The sequence below is a fragment of the Eptatretus burgeri genome, chromosome 14 (genome assembly GCF_056783735.1).
Source record: "Eptatretus burgeri isolate ZD-2024b chromosome 14, Ebu_testis_v1, whole genome shotgun sequence".
Taxonomy (NCBI): Eukaryota; Metazoa; Chordata; class Myxini; order Myxiniformes; family Myxinidae; genus Eptatretus; species Eptatretus burgeri.
Genome location: NC_140974.1, coordinates 47,503,650 through 47,509,420, shown reverse-complemented (window position 1 = coordinate 47,509,420; position 5,771 = coordinate 47,503,650). Strand labels below are relative to the sequence as shown.

At 50.2% G+C, this 5,771-nt stretch overlaps 1 protein-coding gene across 2 annotated transcripts in view; it reads left to right on the top strand.

The window, feature by feature from the left end:
* Nucleotides 1-247: 247 nt before the first annotated feature.
* The window catches only part of LOC147013116 (mitochondrial adenyl nucleotide antiporter SLC25A24-B-like), a 70,779-nt gene continuing 65,255 nt past the window's right edge, over nucleotides 248-5,771 (top strand). The window contains exon 1 of one of the 2 annotated variants that reach the window (XM_085854712.1): nucleotides 248-388. The gene's annotated coding sequence lies outside the window, so the exon portion shown is untranslated. The remainder of the gene's footprint in view (nucleotides 389-5,771) is intronic. The other variant, XM_085854716.1, reaches the window with a different exon arrangement.

Sequence of the window (5,771 nt, the reverse complement as noted above, 5' to 3'; positions counted from 1 at the left end):
TATAAAAGGCTGCGTGTGAAGCCTCTGAGAGAGAGAATGGTGTGAAGGAATTGGGGCTGTAAAAAGGCTGAGAGGACCGGAGAAATTCGATCAAAGCTTGATAGGGTTACGGACTCTGTTGGGAGCTCGATTGTTATTGATCACACGGATGGGACGGTCCTCTCATCTTTCCCTCTCTGTCGTTCCTTTCGCTTCGCTTTGTTTGCTCGCGTTTCTTTCTTTCACTCTCCTTCGTTCTTTGCCATTAATTTATTGTTACACCATTCGTCTTAGTCATCCATTCTTTGCTGCATCTTCCGTCTCCATACTTTCGTTTTCTTATCTCTTCACCTTCTGTCCTTGCACACCTTCGGTTTCAGTCAGGACGTTGGAGCCAGAGTCAACCAGTGTAAGTTATGCAAGGGGGTTTGTCCTATTCCCAATGATTTCTTTCTATCCAATCTTCTCTTCATCGCCAATCATTCATCCCATCATTCTTTGCCAATCACCATCTCTCCCTTCCACATCAGATGCATGATGCTGACATATTGTGTACTGTGGAGTGTTGTTATTGATAAGATTCCAAGGGCGGGTCTGTCGCGTAGGAGATAAGGGGGATGTGGAGGTGCTGTAATTGTTGTGCATGTATGTCATTTCATTTTATTTTATTTTATTCTCCTTGTGAATACCTGTTTGCCTGCCACTGTAAACACTTGCAATTTTGTTACTGCCACTCAAATTCATTAACTAAGTTCAATCTAAGACGTGATGATGTGACGTTGCTTCTGTGAGGCTGTGAAAGGGGTGAAACGTCGCCTGAGACCGGGTCTGCTCTTGCTTATTGATCAAATTAGTGGAGTATATCTAGTTTACTTTGAGTTAGAAGTGCCTTCTTCATCTTAAAAAAAAACACAAGTATATATCTATAATCTATATATATTGTTGTGGTTACCAGATTCGCAAACCACCATTCAGGTCCCTTAGGTGAGGTATCTCGGTAAGTGCATGTGTAGTTAGGCCCAAACCCGTTGTCTAGTGGGAATACATGTCATTTATACGTGCTGCGACTCTTCAGGATAGCCGTTTTTCTTTTACTATCTTTATTTTGGACCAATCGCCACCATCACAACCACAACAACAACCACCAACCACAACCACCGCTTCACCACAACCGCCACGACCTTTACCGTCACAACTCGCCACCATCGCATCACCGTCATCTCGCGCCACTCATGGGCACCGATGCTGGACTCGTGTAGGGCGCACGTTGAACAGCGTGTACAAAATCACGGATTTTCTGCTTCAAAAACGGATCCAAAACGACACACGCCCACTTTTTGCCGTCCAATCGGTGAGCGAGGGGCGAATTGGCCCCGCCCCCAGGGCGATCGATATATGCAAATTTGTGGATCAAAAAGCCTTCACGCCCACTTTTTCTCGGGCCAATGGGGAGCGAGTTGAAAGGTCAAAGGGAGGGGGTCAAAGGCGAAGTTACGGGGGGATAAAAGGACGGTGTTCGTCAGTCAAAGAAGTCGTAAAAGTCGGAACGAGGAAGAAGGGAGTCGCAAAGGAGTCAGAAGAGAGTCAGCAGAACGGGAACGAGAAAGAGTCAGCAGAACGGAGGCGAAGGAGTCGGAACGAGGCGAAGGAGTCGGAACAGAGAGTCAAGACTTCGCGGGCGGTGGAGCTGCTCGTCGTGTGCGTTGAAGTCGGAACGGAGGGGACGAGCTGTGGAGAGGCGGCGAGGGCGGACGAGGGGGTGCTCGCGTCGTGCAGGGAGCTGCACCCCTGGGAGGCCGGCAGCGCGACCTGGCCGAGGTGGAGACGCTCGTCGCGCACATAATAAAGATCCTCTATACCCCGAGCATCAGCAACCCCCCTCCTGTTTCCCCCCCCGCTGAGATAGTGCGACCAAGGGGGCCCCGTTCCCACCCCCTGCCAGGCACTGTCCACGAGGCCCGCGGGTTGCGGGGCCATCGCCGCTCCGCGTCTCATCACCAGACGGGTAGGCCCGACCAGGTCTCGGCCCCAGGCCTACCTCATTCTTGAGGGTATTTCTTTTCCTTGGTTTTGGGTATGTGTTGTCGGCGCCGTCTGTAAAGTAGAATTGTATAAGTGTTGCCGTGTGCTCGGTAGTCGGTATTAGCTCTGCACTGTGTTTTCACTTTTATGTTTGCTTTTTATGTAAATGGAATTGTGTTTTCTTTTTTGTGTGCATTTGGTGGAATTGTATTTGTGTGCTTTCCGTTCGTCGCGAATAAATGTGCTTTATTGTTGAACTGTTTCCCGCTTCGCTTCGTCTTTTTCCCCATTGAACCCCCATCTTGCTTCACGTAAAGGGTTGGTAGTGGGCTGAGTACGCCCGATAATTAATCGAACCGTCGAGGTCGACGATAACACCGCTCGGTTATTCTGATAGTACGGAACGGGTCGCTTAAGTGGCCCGTGTCCGAAGTCGACCTGCGGCGAGGTGCGATCGCCCGGTCTACCCTCCGCGTGGGTACTTAGGTAGTTCGAATTTGGCGAGCAACCCTATCCCACGCGGGGGCTGATTGGCTCGATCGCGGTGAGACCGAAAGGTCCACCCGTGACTGGTTCCCGGCGTTAGTCCGAGAGGGTCACGACTGGATTGTCCGTCCGGTGGGCGACGTGCCGCGATTCGAGTTACGTGGCCGTTCGCACGCCGGCGGGCGCGAAGACCGCAACAATATATATATATATATATGCTCATGATGCAACTCAAACAGTGATTGGTGAGGCCAGATCATATTTGGAACCCAGAAGTGCCATCTGCCACATTGACACATTGTGATTCACCCACCAATCACAAACAGGAAGCATTGCAATTGTTTTCAAGCAGTCGAGAGTTGTACAAATGTGATTATTGAAATTCTTCAACTAGGACAAACGCCTTGATGATACCATCATGATGACATCGTGACTGAAAACCCAGAGCGGCCTCTTGCGGTGCAAGAATGTCAAAGTGAAATGCTGCCATGAAGCAAATAAGAAGCAAATAAAAAGCAAATAAAAAGCAAATAAAAAGCAAATAAAAAGCAAAACTCCCAACCAGTTTCACCCTTATCAGGACTCATCAGAGCAGCATATCACTGTTTAATCTATGAAGTGACTGAAGCCTTTCAGCTTATATACTGGCTAATGATGCACTTCGAACTGTGAGTGGTGAGGCTAGATCATATTTGGAACCCACAAGTACCATTTGCCACATGGGCACATTGTGTTTCACCTACAAATCATAACCTTTACTCTCATACAATCCCCTGGTTTAAATGTCAGAATCTTTGCTCCCCTTCTTCTATCAGTGTACTCTTTGCTTTGTGTCTGTCTTTTGATAACAGTGGCCCTCACGTTCAGCTGCAGTTCAGAATCACTGACAACCGTACAGACGTTCAGCTTGGTGCACATCTTCCTTTTGTGAAGCAACTTCAATGGCGATATACCGGTCGTGGCATGTGGTGTTGCCCAATAATTCTGGAGAAATTCATTAATGCAGGTTTCCAAGATTTCCATTCTCATTCTGCATGATCTCCTTCAGTACCTTGTTAAACCTTACCACAGTTAGCTAGTAGATGCTGGAACGAATTTGCTGTATCTCTCGCTCTCTCTCCTGCAAGAACTGAGAGAAGGCAGTGGACGTGAATTGCGCGCCAGTGTCAGTAACAATCCGGTGGGGATACCCTTCCCCGCTGACAACTGCCGAGAAAAAGGCAGGAAACGACAGTAGGATACAAAACGTAAACTCTACAACAGTACTTGGTGATGTTTAATGGACGAGAGGAAAGTGTCAAAAGCACGAATATCGCTCGTAACAAGCCGATGTCCACGGATTCGAGCCCTAAGCTGGAACACGCCACGTGGCGAAATGGAGGCGTCGTACTCTTGCTCCCGGCAGCGCCCGCGCATGCAGCCTCGGTGCGTTCAAACCCCGCGAGGTCGACTGCATCAGACCGTCAGATCGACGATGAGTTTCAGCTGATTTCTCTCAAGGTCCAGCATACAAGTCCAGGCCTGGCCTGTTCACCAGACAAGGCCAAATCGGGGTGCCGCGCTCCGGCAGGCTGGGTCCATGGGATTCCAAAACGTCGTCGAGCCGTGAGGTGAGTTGGGACAGTCAGAGGATCCGTCGTTAGACGCAGGTTGAACCTGTCGATCTCCTCCTCTCGAAGCCGACTCCAGACTCACACAGCAGCCAGGTCCTCTCGAAGCAGATTACTGCCGAAAACCCCAGGTTCGGTTTTCTCTCCTGGCAGAATCACCACTCGCTTTCCTTTTCTTCTCGCCTCGAAGCCTGCGCATGCCACGAAACCAACTACAGTTTTTGTACTTCTCTCGTTTCTACTTCCTCATTTTAGCGCTCGTGGCCTCAAAGCCGACTGTTCCCCCAAACGGAACCACTCCAAGAGGTCTCCGTTCGCTCGCCTCGAAAACCCGACTGCAGTTTTTGTACTTCTCTGCAGAATCACCACTGTCTTTTCTTCTTCTGCTCGCCTCCAAGCCACTGGCTCCTCCCCTTTACAAAGCCGACAAAACTCCTCCCCTTAGTTTTACCTCCTCTTTTTGGCCACTCCGTCTCAGCTGACTGGGCGGGGCCTCGTCCGGAGAGGGGAAGGAAGAAGAAGAAGCCCTCGGCACACCACCGCTGTACAAACTAACAGCCTGTGACATCTCCCGACACACATGTCACGTCCATTTTACCGAACAGCCTAGCTAAACATGCATTTAATGGGGGATCTGAGCTAATCCTATATTTAGTAGCCTACTAAGGGCCATTTCTGCAACAATATATATATATATATATATATATATATATATATATATATATATATATATATATATATATATATATATATATATATATATTGTTGTGGTTGACGAAATTCGCAAACCACCATTCGGGTCCCTTAGGTGAGATATCTCTGTAAGTATATGTGTAGTTAGGCCCAAACCCGTTGTTTAGAGGGAATAAATGTCATTCATGCGGGCTGCGACCCTTCTAGATAGCCGTTTTTCTTTTACTATCTTTATTTTGGACCAGCCGCCATTACTACCACCACCAACCACGTCTCAACAGCCATCACACAACAACCACCAACCGCAACGCCGCTTCACAACAACAGCCACGACCTTTACCGTCACAACTCGCCCTCGCAACCATCGCATCACCGTCATTCCCACGCCGCTTGTGGGCACCGATACTGGACTCGTGCAGGGCGCGCACCGAGCAGGGGTGCAAAAGCGCCGGCCTTTCCGAAGAAAACGGATCAAAAACGACTCACGCCCACTTCTGTTCCGTCCTATCGGCGAGCGTGGGGCGATTTGGCCCCGCCTCCAGGTGCGTTGGAGTAATATCGCTATATGCAAATTCATGGATCAAAAAGAATTCACGCCCACTTTCCCTCGGTCCAATGGGGAGCCAGTTAGAGGTGAAGGGTCGGAGGTAAAGGGTCGAAGGTGAAGGAGCGAGGCCACGGGGCATATAAGGGGCCGCGCTCGCCAAACAGAGCAGTTCGGAGGGGAGAAGTTAAGAGTTCGGAGTCAGTGAAGAGTTGGGACGAGTCAAGAGAGGAGTCGGAGAAGGTGGTTGGACGGAGCTGTGGAGAGGTGGCGGCGGCGAAGGCGGTCGAGGGGGTGCTCGTGTCGGAGTCGGGGAGCTGCGGAGGGAGAGGCCGGTGGCGCGACCGAGGTCGTGGTGGAGACGCTCGTCGCGGGACCCGAGACAGGGAGATATCCTCCTTCCCCCGAGCATCAACAACCCCCTCCCGTTTCCCCCC